The sequence below is a fragment of the Marmota marmota genome, unplaced genomic scaffold (genome assembly GCF_001458135.2).
Source record: "Marmota marmota marmota unplaced genomic scaffold, marMar, whole genome shotgun sequence".
Lineage (NCBI taxonomy): Eukaryota > Metazoa > Chordata > Mammalia > Rodentia > Sciuridae > Marmota > Marmota marmota.
The window spans coordinates 1,024,390-1,038,545 of record NW_026000093.1 but is presented as its reverse complement, the minus strand read 5'-3'; the positions used below and the strand labels follow the sequence as shown (position 1 = coordinate 1,038,545).

The following is a 14,156-nucleotide window of genomic DNA, read 5'->3' as shown; positions in this document are numbered from 1 at the left end:
CCTTCTCCCTGAGTCACATTATTTTTGGGTTTGTCTTTTTCCATATCTAACACTTATAAGATGAAAAACAAATTATTCTGAGATATTCCAGATGTAGACAACAACATTCTTTTCTCACCAGCCAGTACACAGAAATCTACTAATGCCAGGAACTTTAAGGCTCTTAATCTAGCTGGAAATGACTATATAACTGAAGGCCTTTTTCCTAGTTGGATGCTTTTTCAGTTTAGAGTCATTTAACAGGTTAATTTCAACATGACAAAAGGTGTCATCTGGCTGGCTACATTATGCACTTGTGACAAGGAGAGGTTTAATGAATTTTGTGTTGAGACTCCTAGACCTCCTGGCTGGTCTTGTCTACCTCTGAGCTTTGGTGCTCAGCATTCTGAGACTCAGTCAGATGAGGATAAAAGGGACCTACCAGCTAGTTGTTGAATGTGTTGCTAACAAGATAATTCATCACATCATCTAAAGATGCCTTCATTTTCTGTAGCTGCCCCTCTCTGGAAGTGAGGAAGCCATCAGACACTTCTTTAAAGGAGGCAACATTACAGAACACTGAGCAGATGTCACCTGCTATCACCCCCAAATGGTTGGCCTGATCTTGGATGTTCTGTGGTAATCTTTGGACATTGGACAGGAGGGTGTGACACATGGTCTAGAGCTGCTAATCAGGTTGCGTGCAACAGCAACATGACTTGATGTTTGATGTGCTTAGCACAGTGGTATTCATCCATATCATCATAGCCGATGCTTTTCTTCCACCCTACCTGTGAGAAATAAAGTTTATCCTGAGCATCCTGAATTTTCTGGTTGGCACTATGCACTTTCTTTCTGGTAAATGCAATCAGATGAACAGTAGAATGGAGCTGAGAAATGATCCCTTGGCTCTTTTGCTTGGCTTCTTTAACCCTGCTGAGCACCTGCTGGTAGGCATGTGAGCAGAGCCTGGTAGACAGGGATCCCAGGCTAACATAATAACTCGGTTTCTGAACCATATCAAATTCTTCAACTTTTTTTTTTTCTTTTTCCATTTCTTCCTCAGTGAGACGAAGATACTGGTCTCCCAGAAGCTCAGATTTGCAGATCGTCTTTCTACTCCACTGCTCATCAACTGTACCATCCAACTTCCCAAAACTGTGTTAATGCTGCCATCAACCACAGAGTTAGTCTTCTCCACATTGCCCGTCTCTTCTCCTCTGGTCTTGTCCATCACCCCTGTGGTTATGCTGGCTACAGAATCCTCGGTCCCAGTCACAGTAGTTGTGACAACATCTGTCGCCCAGTCACAGACCCTTTGGCATTGGCAACAACCTGCACTGTTGGCTGATTCAGAATAAGCAATTTCTCCTCAGTCCTGCCCAACCCCTTATAGGCATAGGTATAGGCAACTGCAATTTGTGACTCTAGCTTCTGGGTTTTTTTTTTGTTGTTGTTGTTGTTGTCTTGTTTTATGTGTGTGTGTGTGTGTGTGTGTGTGTGTGTGTGTGTGTGTGGTGTGCTAGGGATTGAACCTAGGGTCTAGTGCATGCAAGGCAAGCACTCTGCCATCTGAGTTATATCCCCAGCCCAACTCTAGCTTCTCAATGATGGGTAGAGTACTTGTCACTGTTACTCAGGTCATGGTCTTCACACACTTCTCTGCATTTCACCCAGACTTCAAGTAGTAATCCTTTGTGCTGACATAAGCTGAGGACACCAGGTCATATGTGGCTACCTTATCTAGTCACCACATGTGGTTGAGGATCAACTGCAACAGATGCCATTTTCTTCCTGGAGTGGGGAAAAAAAACAACAGATTGTAGCAAAGCAGGGAGAAACAGGCAAGTCCTGCAGGCTATTCAGTAACCCCGACTTGCTCATACAGTTATATATAGGATTTTACTGGGAAGAAATTTTTAAAAAATTGTTTGATGAATCAGTTGTGGGCACATCGTGTAGGTATTTGAATCTGGTGACATTTAAATTGATTATATTTTTGTTCTAGTTGATCTGTTATGCTAGAGATTTTGTTGAGACAAGTATGGCTGGTCCTGTTCATAGATCTGGGTCTCCATCTATCAGGTAAAGGTCTCTTTTTCTCTCTTCCTGAGAGCCCATCTATCTCAATTCTACTTTAAAACAAAATGGCTTTATTTTTATTTTAAAAAACACATTCTCCCATTTTTCCTTACCAAAAACACATCTTGCCTTTCTTATATACTTACGTATACAATTGTTTCCCTTAAAATAATATTAATTAGAATTCTTAACTGTTAGCAATTTTAATTTCTAGAGAAAAGTAGTAAGTAAGCAATTATAAACTGTCTATCATCTGCAGTATTAACTTTTGTAGTATTAATACCATTTTATAATTTCTTGAAATATCTACTTCTTCATAATACAATTTTTCTTTTTCCTTTCTTTTCTTTTTCCCTTTCTTCCCCTTGTGCTGCTGGGTGGGGTTAAAGCTTGTGCATGCTAATTATGTGCTTTACCCGCTGAACTATATCCCTAGTACCAATAAGCAATATTCACTGTGACACAGAACATATTTACTAAGACCCTAATACTTTTAGTTTCTTTGTAATAAGGCAAATGAAGATGAGTTCAACCTTATGTTTAACAATATTTCAATATTATCTTTTTTTAAGATATGAGATAAATATCCATAATTTAACTTACTTAGCAAACATCTAAAGGTAGAAAGTAAGATACAAAAGAGATTTAAAAAAATTATCAGACATTATAAACAATCATCACTGAAAATTTTAGTCATGAAATTTTATTCTTTTACATCTGTTTAACTGACTTATTCTTAAAAATTATGATTGGATTGCTCATAAAACTTTCATGAGGCATTAGGTAGAGCTAACCATCATCTTAAGTTATTTCCCTGTTAAGTATTTTTATAGCATATTGTTGCTGAAAGCTCAGTCCTTGTCCCCAAGGCCAATCCAATAATCAGGGAGGACATGGTTTTGAGAAAAAGGAAGAAGGTTTATTGCTTTACTAGCAAAGGAAAAACACAGGGGACTCCTATCCCAAAGGTTGTATTCTGTCCATCCGCAGGAACAAGGGGCACTTTTTTTCTAAAACATTTATTTTTTAGTTATAGGTGGACAAGATACCTTTATTTTATTTACATGTGGTGCTGAGGATCAACACCCATGTTAGGCAAGCGCTCTTCCTCTGAGCCACAACCCCAGCCCCAGTGGGTGCTTTCATAGAGGTGATTCAGAGAAAAATGAGATTAAGGAAGAGAGATTAGGAAGGAGAAGGTAAGGGAAAAGAAGATCAGGGAGGAGAAGTTTAGGGGGAAAGAGAATCAGGGATGAGAAGTTTAGGGAAAAGAAGTTTGGGAAAAGGAAATAAATGGTAAGTTTCAAAGCCACAAGGAATATAGTCAAAGCATCAAGTGAACCCCTGTTACAATATTACACTTCACCCCTGTTACAATATTACACTTCAGGTGCTTGTCATGAAAAGTAAAATCCTAAAAAATTTACATGAGTATTTACATGGGCCTTTTTTTCTTACTGCTGTGGGGGAGGAAAAAATTTTTTTTTTTTTTAAAGAGAGAGAGAGAGAGAAAGAATTTTAATATTTATTTTTTAGTTATCGGTGGACACAACATCTTTGTATGTGGTGCTGAGGATCGAACCCGGGAGGCTTGCATGCCAGGAAAGCACGCTACCGCTTGAGCCACATCCCAGCCCAGAAAAACAATTTTTTTTAACCCTTATGAGTTCTTAGTTGAAATGAATCTCTGTAACAAAAGAGATTAACATGAGGAAAACATTAATTAATGCACACAGTGCATGTCACACAAGAGAAATCTCAATTAAAAGTAACTCAAAGCAATGGCTTAGAATTCTAACATGACATCCTCAACAAAGAAGAATTAAGTTGTGGAGAGGGCTGGGGATACAGCTCAGTTGGTAGAGTGCTTGCCTCACATGCACTAAGGCCCTGGGTTCAATCCCTGGCACCCCTCCCCGCCCCAGCAAAAAAAAAAAAAGTTGTGGAGAGATGACAGGACAAACCAGTTTTAGGGTAACTGTGGCAAGGTAAACACATGAGCAGAGACAGATAGAATAATGTTTGTTTGTAGATTCTTCTGGTATTGGTCTCTGGGCTATTAAGAATTTAGAGTTGCTGGGCACAATGGCACATGCCTGTAATCCCAGTGACTTGGGAGGCTGAGGCAGAAGGACAGCAAGTTTGAGGCCAGGTTGGGCAACTTATCAAGACCCTGCCTCAAAATAAAAAATAAAAAGGGCTGGGTTATGTAGTTCAGGGGTAGAGCATCCTTGTACAGGAAAAAAAAAAAAAAAGAGTCCAGAATTTTCACCAGTAAAGGAGAATTTCTATCCTGACTCTTAAGCAGAAAAGGGGGAGGGCAGAGAGTTTATCCTGCACTTTGATTCTCAATTATCTTCAACTAAAAAATAATTACATCAAAGAGCTATGTTTTGGGATGACATTCCATTTTCCTTCATTGCTGTGCTTGATATACATGAGATAACGGACTCTGTTTCCACTTGCCAGTTCTTCTTAGGGTGAACTCAGAGTGTAACCTAATGCAATGGGTTTGCCCTTTGTTGAGTGCGGAGCTGATAAGCACAAACAGAAGATAAAAGAGTGAATAAGATTTATCACCTGTGGCAAGTTAAGCAGAGGACAGCACATAATTCCCAAAGTAATATCCTTCTGAACAACAAAGGAAAGGGACTATTATTGGGGAGACATACATATTCACACTGGAAAGACTATTCACTAGGTGTGAATGTGGGCACATTCTGAGCATGCTCAGTTGGACATCCTATTCTTCATACACTATATAAATAATGTAGTGTGTTCTTCATAGACTACATTTTCAAAAACTTTGCCTCAGAAATCCTCCAGGGTGAAAAATTTGGTATTTTAATGAGCAAACTTTACTCTAGATCACCTAAAAGAGTGAGTCAGAGTGACTCAGTCAGATTTTAGCTGGTTCCTTGAGGGTTTCATTGGAGAGCCTTATCTGAAACAAAATAACAACTTTGAAGGAATGTTAACAGTCATTTAAAGGCCAGAATCTCCCTGCTTCCCAAAAAGTATCTGCCTAACTGCTAAGGATAGTTCTATAATCTTAAACAGGTAGCCGTAACAGTATTATTTGAACAGTACTAGTTTGAACAAACGTGGTTTGTCTGCATTAGTTTCATGCTGACAACTTTGAGGACATGCCTCTTATTAAATTTTAAATTGTTTTTATTTATAGAAAATTATCCCAGACCATAAACGTGAAAACATTTAGGATTAGTTTCTATATTTCTAAGAGTTTAAAGGATACTTAATTTATATAAGTGCTTATTTATTTATTTTGGTACTAGGGATTGAGATCAGGGGTGCTTTACCATTGAGCTACAACCCCAGTTCTTCTGTTTTTTTTTTTTTTGAGACAAGGTCTCACTAAGTTGCTGAAGGTCTTGATAAATTTCCCAGATAGGTCTCCTCAAACTTTCAACCCTTCTCCCGCCTCAACCTCCCAAGTCACTGGGAACATAGGGGCATGCCACCGGATCAGTTGAATACTTATTTTTCTTTAAGCCAATTAAATAAAGCTCCTTTAGTCAGACACAGTAGCTAGCGCACAGCAGTGCATGCTTGGGTTTCCAGAGACTCAGGTGGCCCAGACAGGAGGATCACAAGTTTGAGGCCAGCCTAGGAAACTTAATCAGACCCTGTCTCAAAATAAAAAATAAAAAGGGCTGGAGATTTAGGACAGTGGTACAGCACCCCCAGGTTGCATCACCAGTACCATAAAATTAATGTATTAATAGGATATAAATAAATAAATAAATAGAGCTCTTTTACAAATTAATTTTAACAATACCATCAGAGGTAGAAAAATATCACATATATATCTACATTTATGTGTATGTGTGTGTGTACACACATATGGAGAGAGGGAGAGAGAAGGGAGGGAAAGCAGATCTTATACAACTAATTCTAAAATTTTATCCGTGTGCCAGGTACAATGATATAAAGTTCACTAGTTCTGAATAGGTAGGATAGTCAGGTAGTATGACATAAGCAGGCAGTTAGGGCAAGGCCCCAAACAGGTTGCTCTGCAGAACCATTCCAAGCATTTCAACCACAAAAATTCTTTGACCCAAAGAGGTGGGAATAGGGAAGGCAGGATGGACCTGAGTGGGAGTTACAGAAAATTTCAAACTCAGCAGATAAAAGGTTACAACCAATCAGAATGCTGTGACCCTATCAAGTCACCTTCCAAACACATAAATGTCATAAAGTTAAAACCAACAGCCTTAGCATTTTTCTGGTACCTGATTGGAAGAATATTGAGCAACGTCTCTGCCAAGCAGTCATATAGGCCTCTCGACCAGTACACTGTCTTGACAACCCTCTAGTGGCACCCTGCTTGCTAGGTAAGAGCTCGGTTTCACTTCTTCTCACTTGAATGAATCTTACTCTTTTGCATTCACTCTCTGTTGTCCATGGATTTCATTCTTCAGGTTCATTAGACAAACACCCAGGAAGGAATCACTGGCAGAACAGCTGCTGGGCAGTTAGATTAGCAGGTCTGGCCTGTTGTGGAGCTGATAGAGCTGTAACACAAACAGGCCCTACTGACCACAATTTAACAATGGAAAATCTTTTTTTAATTTATAAAAGAATATCTGGATCCAAATTTTATTAGAACAATATTACGTGCCCAGAAGTCTAATGGAACAAGATTGCCTGCCCAGATGGCTGAAGTTGTTCATTAATATTTGTTAAAAAACAAAACAAAACAAAAAAAACCTTTTAAGTTTTTTTCATTTGTTTTTCTAAAGAGTCTTTTAGAGAGACAGTTTTTTACTTCTGTGTCTCTTTAGAAACTTCTGGATCCCAATTAAGAAAACATCCTTTTTTTTTTTTTAGGTATATAGAATCCCTTTCCTTTTCTTATTTCAATGTGCCCTCAGAAGAATGACATTTTTATGTTAAAACTTCCCCACTGTGGCCACCCTCACTCTGAATTCTTTTTTGTAAGTCAGCCATTTCTCCAGGAAAGCACAGTTCTGAGATGGAAGAGTACCAGACTCCTGGGATACAGATTAACACATTTGTTCCTATTTTCTAGAAATCATAACTACCTGCTCCTGAACCTACTCTGGTTTCTATTGGAACAATATGCCCTAATCTGATCAAACAATGTTCATGTACACTCAAGTCAATGTAAGTTGTAAAACTTGTATCCAAGGGGGATTTACTGATTAAGCTCAGAGAAAGAAAATCAGCCAGTGCTGGGGGTACAGTTCAGTTGTACAGCAGTTATAGCAGCTGCCTAGCAAGGACGCAGAAGGAAGAGGAGCTCACCCACTGTTGGAAATGAGAATCAGTACAGCCATTATGGAAAACTGTTTCCTCAAAAAAAAAAAAAAAAAAAAAAACCAACACTGAAAATAGCGGCTGGGGCTGGGGCTCAGTGGTAGAGTGCTTGCCTAGCATGCATGAGGCACTGGGTTTGATCCTCAGCACCACATAAAAATAAACAAATAAAATAAAGGCATTCTGTCTACCTACAACTACAAAAAATGAAAATTAAAAAAAAAAAACTGCAAATAGAATAACTATGATCCACCAACTCTATTGCTGGGTGTACATCAAAAGGAAATGAAATCATGTTAAAGAGAAAACTACATGTCATGATTACTGCAGCACTATTCATAACACAACAAAGATGTCCACTGATGCATAAATGGATAAAAATATGTGTTATATACACATGGTGGAATATAATGCAGTCATTAAAAGGGATATGATCTCATCATTGAGGTAACATGGATGGATGGAGGATATTATATTAAGTGAAATAAGCCAGGTATAGACAAATACTGCACATTCTCATCCACCTGAGGAAGCTTAAAAAAGTTGGTCACATAGAAGTGAAGAGTAGAATAGTAGTCACTAGGAGGTAGGAAGGGAAGTGGGGGAGGATTGTTGCTGAGCCCCTCCCCTGACTCAGGCAAAGGTAAGGCCCTACTGAGGTGGATGGCGCAAGGTGTCTATCCTCTGGAGGAGCACGGTATGTCTCTGGGAATTGGCTGGTTTGTTTTTGTATTCCTTTAATAAGTATAGTTGCAACTTCTCATATGACTATTAAGTATGAAGGAAAAAAATGACTTTCCCAATTAATGCAACTACTTCTAAAGAATAAATCTGTTTGTTCTAAATGCAATGATTCAGCTGTGGAACGTAAATTGTTAATGTTTAATGAGAAACCCCCTGTAGGAAAAACAGTCAAGGAAGTTTTTGAGAAATTATATTAAAATCTAGAGAAGAAAAATTAATATTAAGAAGACAGATTAGTCCTTGGTACTGGGCAACTTGTTCCTGTGCACAATGGTTTGGTGCTCTTACTCTTGTTTGATTAAAATTAGTAACCTCTCTTTTCAAGTTAACCACTTGCCATAACCACGGCGCCAGTTCTAGTCAGTAAGTCAAGAAAGAATTCAAGGTATAGGCCAATAGTCTGGGACATTGCTAACTATTATTAAAAACTAACTAAGCAGAAACAGCTCAAAGCAAAATGCGAACTGAAAGTAAAAATGCTTGCTTATGCATAAGTCAAGATACATTCTTCTTATCTAATAGTAGCTAGGTAATATTTTGTTTCTTTGAATAATGATTCCTGTTTTGTAACTACAAAATACTGTGAGCCTGCCAAAATGAAAAGTATGTGATTAACTTCACAAGTAAAGATTGGGATTCAGCACCTTCACTTTGGTGTCTGTGTTGTTTCTCCACCCCTCTTTTGCCGACTCCTCACGATCTCTCCTGAGACTTCCTGCTGGAGCTGGACAGATCATGAAGGGTGAATAATGGGTATAAAAACACAGAGGAGGGCCAGACTTGGTGGCACAACCCTGTAATCCCAGCAACTAGGGAGGCTGAAGCAGGATGATTACAAATTCAAAGGCAGCCTCAGAGTGAGGCCCTAAGCAATTTAGCAAGAACCTGTCTCAAGATAAAAGGACTGGGGATGTGGCTCAGTGGTTGAGTACCCCAACAGGCAACTATAGTCTATAAAAATAACATCTATTTAAAAATAACTAGATAAGAGTTTGAAGATTCCCATTACAGAGAAATAATAATATTTGCGGAAATGGAAATGCTAATTACCCCGGTTTGATCAATACACATTGTAAATAAGTATCAAATTACAACAAGGTGTCCTATAAACAAATAATACATGCCAATTAAGTAATAAAATTTAATTAAAAAAAAAAGCAAAGGGACTGGGATTGTGGCTCAGCGGTAGAGTGCTTGCCTCACGCATGTGCAGGACCCTGGGTTCGATCCTTAGCACCATATAAAAATAAATAAGTGAAAAATAAAGCAAGGTGCAAAATTGTGTATAGTGTGCTATTGTGATAGTTAATTTTATAAGTTGCCTCATAGAGGATGAGGACATGTGTTCAAACCCTAGTACTAAAAACCAGACAAGCAAAAAGTCTAAAGCAACTGTCTTAAATATGTTTAAAGAGCTATGGTAAAACACGGACAAAGAACAAAAAGAAATTAGAGAAATTATATATGAACATAATTAGAATATCAGTCAAGAGGGGGGAATAAAAAAGGAGCCAAACAAATTCTGGAGATAAAATGTGATGGGGGTGAGGGGGAGATACTAATTAGAATAGGCAACCATCAAAAATTCAGAGGGTGTGGGGATGATACCTATCTGTATAATGACATCGCCAAAGTGGAGACAGTTAATTTGCTTTAAAAAGACCAATTTCCCTCTCCCTACCCAAATTCTCTCTCCTTGCCCCAAATTCTAGTATTTGGGTATAGGGGAGCATGTGTGTTACTCTAAAACCCTTATGAAATGGAAAACTTATTTAGACTCAGTATCTCCTCACAAGATTAATTACAAAGGAAAAAAATAGCAATTTATATTGTAGAAAATTGGCACACTTATGGTTTGAATATAGTTTGTCCCCATCAAATCTCATATTGAGGTTTAGTCACCCAGGGGGAAGTTTGGGGAGGTGGGGCCTAGCTGGGGGTGTTTGGGTCACCAGGGCAGAGCCCTCGTGAATAGACTAATGCTGTCTTGGAGGAGTGAGTTCTCAGTGGTGAAACTGGATTAGTTACCCCAAGAGCAAGTTGTTAGTGTTTGGCTTCCTCAACATGTTCTTTGCTTTTCTCTTCCACACCTATCAGCTCACTATTCTTACAAACACTCCCATCAAGATGCCATCCATGTCATGATGCAGTGTGAAACCCTAACAAGTGGCCAATCTTGAACTTCCCAGCCTCCAGAACCTCTTTTCTTTGTCAATTACTCAGGCTCAGATATTGTTGTAGCAACAGTAAATGGGCTTGCTATCAGGTCCATGGCGGTGACTTAGAACAAAGTAGCCCAGTCGGGAAAGAAACATCAATCAGGCGCTGCTGGAAACACCTGTCAATCATCAGGATCTCCTGACTAATGTCTGTCAATCAGCAGGACCCCCTGGCCAATCCTGGAGTTCAGCCAGCTTCCCCCGACCAACTCCAGAGGGATAAGGGACTCTAAAAACACCTTTTCCTGTCCCAAGCCCTTCCCTTCCTGCCTAAGCCCCATAAAATCCCAGTCCAGTAGAGCTCCCATCCAGTTTCTCCTCAGACCCTCCTTCTGTCCACTCTGTCGGTCTGATGGAGCGGCCTTTTAAAATCTGGCTCCTTTGGTTTACACTTGCCTGTAAAGCAATTTCAACATCTGTGCCTTCTGATATGATGCACTGAGGAAACAGCATACTTCCATGGTGTTTCTGCCAAAATTGTATACTAAGACTCAGTTGCAGACCTCAGGAAAATGTACATGGAGGGGCATTTTACACAACTGGCTTTCACTAGTGAAAAATGTGAGTCATGAAAAATGAGAAAAGACTGAGGATGTTCTAAAGTGGAGACTAGTGAGACATGAAAACTAAATGCATCTTGTGATCCTGAAACAGATGTTTTTTACTTTTGTTATTAAGAACATTATTGAGACAATTAGTAAAATTTGAGTGTCTGAAGATTAGGTAATAGTAAATTTTTGAAAAACTAAATTATTTTGGTTCTGGAGCACTTTACCAGTCATCTGCATCCCAGCCCTTTTTATTTTTTGACAGGGTCCTGCTAAATTGCTGTGGCTGGCCTCAAACCTGTGATCCTCTTACCTCAGCCTCCAGAGTTGCTGGGAATTATAGGAATGTATCACTGTGACTGGCAGTATTGTTTTTGATTGTTATGAAATCGTTCTGTGGTGGTGGTAATACCATTGTTCTTAGGAAATATTTAAAATATATCACCTTGCCCCACACAGTGGCACATGCCTGTGATCCCACTAGTTCAGCAGGCTGAGGTAGGAAGATTACAAGTTTGACTCCAGCTTCAGCAATTTAGTGAGACTCTGCCTTAAACAACAAAAAATGGACTGGGGACATAGCTCGGCAGTAACGTTCCTCTGGCTTTAATCCCTAGTACCAAAAAACAAAACAAAAAAGTAGATCACTTTGTCAGCAGCCTACTCTTAAATTATTTAAAATAAAAATTAGAGATAGGCAAATTTCATAAAATGTCATTATTTAAATTGTCTTGCTAATTTTTGACTATGTTGGAGGGAGTTGGTTCTATGCATGAAGAATGGCACATTTGTATTACATAAATGACATTGTAGTACTTGAATAAATTTATTCATGGGAATTAAGTGAAATTGTATTGTTTTAGTAAGACAAATCCACTCATTTCTGTTCACAGTAATGACAGATAATACTTACTGAACACTTACGGTATGCCAATCTCTGCCTAAGCATTGCATATTCTGAGTTGTGAGTTGGAATTGGAAATAGGCAGCCTCTTGCCCGAGTTCTCAGTCTTTATGCCATCAACCACCTTGTACATTTTATGGGAAGATGTTCTTCAGCTTAAAGCAGTGCTTCTGATTTTCTGCCCTGATAACTTAAGAGGTTGGTTGTGTGTGGGGGGAGCCACTCCAAATGCATGCACCTTTAAGTCCTGATGCACCAAGGGGATCTGAAAGACCACTGTAGTCTGATGCGGTAGTGCCATGACTCGTGACTGGGCTTATTCCTTGCTCAAAACAAGGCGGCACCCAGAGGGATTGAGCTACACTCACCTGTTCTTTTGTAATCCTACCTCTGTCCTTTTGGGGTTATAATGTTCCAAGGAATCTCCCCTTGTGTTTCCTGTATAGGAATAAAGAATTCCACTGGCTCTCTTTCCAAGGACTCTTAAGATCGCAGAGATCTCTGGTTTATTGAACCCAGCATTAGACTGCCAGCAAGGATAGTTGGCAACAGGTGTACTTCATTAGGCCACTAGGCCTTCCGTTTAAGAGAGGTATAATCCAAACATGCAATTGTATTCCTTTACTATATACCCTGCGATTTCACTCATTCCAAGGATGCCCTGACTTTTACACTTTCACCCTCCCTTCACAGGAGCAAATCCTATAGAAACATGTAATATGCAACTAGCTTCAGGTACTGCACTGAGGGAATATGAAACCTACAGACCAATAGACAGACTGTAAGATGTAAAAAGGAAGTTTAATGAATTAAATAAATTGTTAACTATGATATAATCTGTTAGCATCAGGACAGCCACATTAATTTCAAATAATTAAAATCCCCCCAAAATTAAGCTATATATAAACCTGCAGTTGTATATACCTTCATCTTGGCATGTAAAGTTTAGGGGGAAAACATCTTAGTACATTTCCTTTCACAGGCAGTTGCAGGCAGAATTTCAAATGAAAAAATTAATCAGGATGCAGTTTAGGGGAAATGTCAAAAGCTACTTCTTCCCATGGCCATGGGACATGTTTTCCTATCACCTTTAGGTGGCTTTGTCCACAAAAGCCTATGTGTAACTTCCATGATAATAGTATGTGCTGTTCTGTTTGACAATCATAAATGAAAAGATGGTTCAAAAACCAGGTATTTTTCATTAACTATGGAGCTGTGAATAAAACATTTTCAGCCTGAAGCACATGTGGTTATGAGAACAGTGGACTGATTCCAACTCCTCCACCTACTGGAGCATTTTTAGAATACCTACCATGTGACAGGCACAGGTAACCTTCTCTGCAGTATCTTGGAAGCCTAAGCTGTGTGTCCAAGAAGCATGGGGTAGAGTTAAAACATGAGCTAGATCCACTCATGGTATGTCAAGTTCAGTCCTAAAGTCAGAAGATTAAGCTGCGTTCATCCCAGCTTCATCCGCTGCTTTGGGACTCCTTGCTCCTCTGTGAAAGGTCTGATTCTGTAGAGTAGCTGTGTGACATATGGAAGCAACTCCTACATAGGTGCCCATAGAGGAAAACACATTAATCAATAGGTGGGCAGTCATCCATGCCCCTTGGTGACAACCCAACATAACAATTGCCTCCTTCAAAATGTCACTCCAAAGCCACGCGCAGTGGTGCACGCCTATAATCCCAGCTGCTCGGGAGGCTGAGGCAGAGGATCTCATGAGTTCAAAGTCAACCTCAGCAAAAGCAAGGCATGGAGACCCTCTCTAAATAAAACATAAAAATAGGGCTGGGGATGTAGTCGAGTGGTAGACTGTCCCTGAGTTCAATCCCCTGTACCACCCTCTCCAAAAAGTCACTCCAATGTTATTTTTCTGCTTAAGTGTTCAATTACATGTATAATTTTTCTATGAACACTTTTTATTAATAACAAACATTGATTCCAAGTTATTAGAAAGAGGCCTCACATAGTTTCAGGGATCATTTATTATATTAGTAGTTTTTTGGGGGTGAGGTACTGGGGATTTAACTCCGAGGCACTTGGCCACATCCCCAGTTCTACTTTGTATTTTATTTAGAGACAGGGTCTTACTGAGTTGCTTATCACCTTGCTTTTGCTGAGGCTGGCTTTGAACTCATGATCCTGCTGCCTCAGTCTCCTGAGCCACTGGGTTTACAGGCGTGTGCCACCGCCTGGCAGTAGTAGTTTTAGGCTATAGTTTTGAGAATACTGATTGCTAGGACTAATTAAAATTTGAATAAAATAAAATTCATTGTATCTTGTTTTTTTTTTTTGATATATAAAGCACTTACCATTACGCATTCCCATGAATGTAGTGTTTAGCAAGGTTTCTTAATGAAAAATAATGCCAGA

The 14,156-nt window shown here is 39.2% G+C and overlaps 1 pseudogene; it reads right to left on the bottom strand.

Annotated features, from left to right (window-relative positions):
- Positions 1 to 310: 310 nt before the first annotated feature.
- LOC125610525 lies at positions 311 to 1,766 on the bottom strand (annotated as a pseudogene).
- Between the last annotated feature and the right edge of the window lie 12,390 nt (positions 1,767 to 14,156).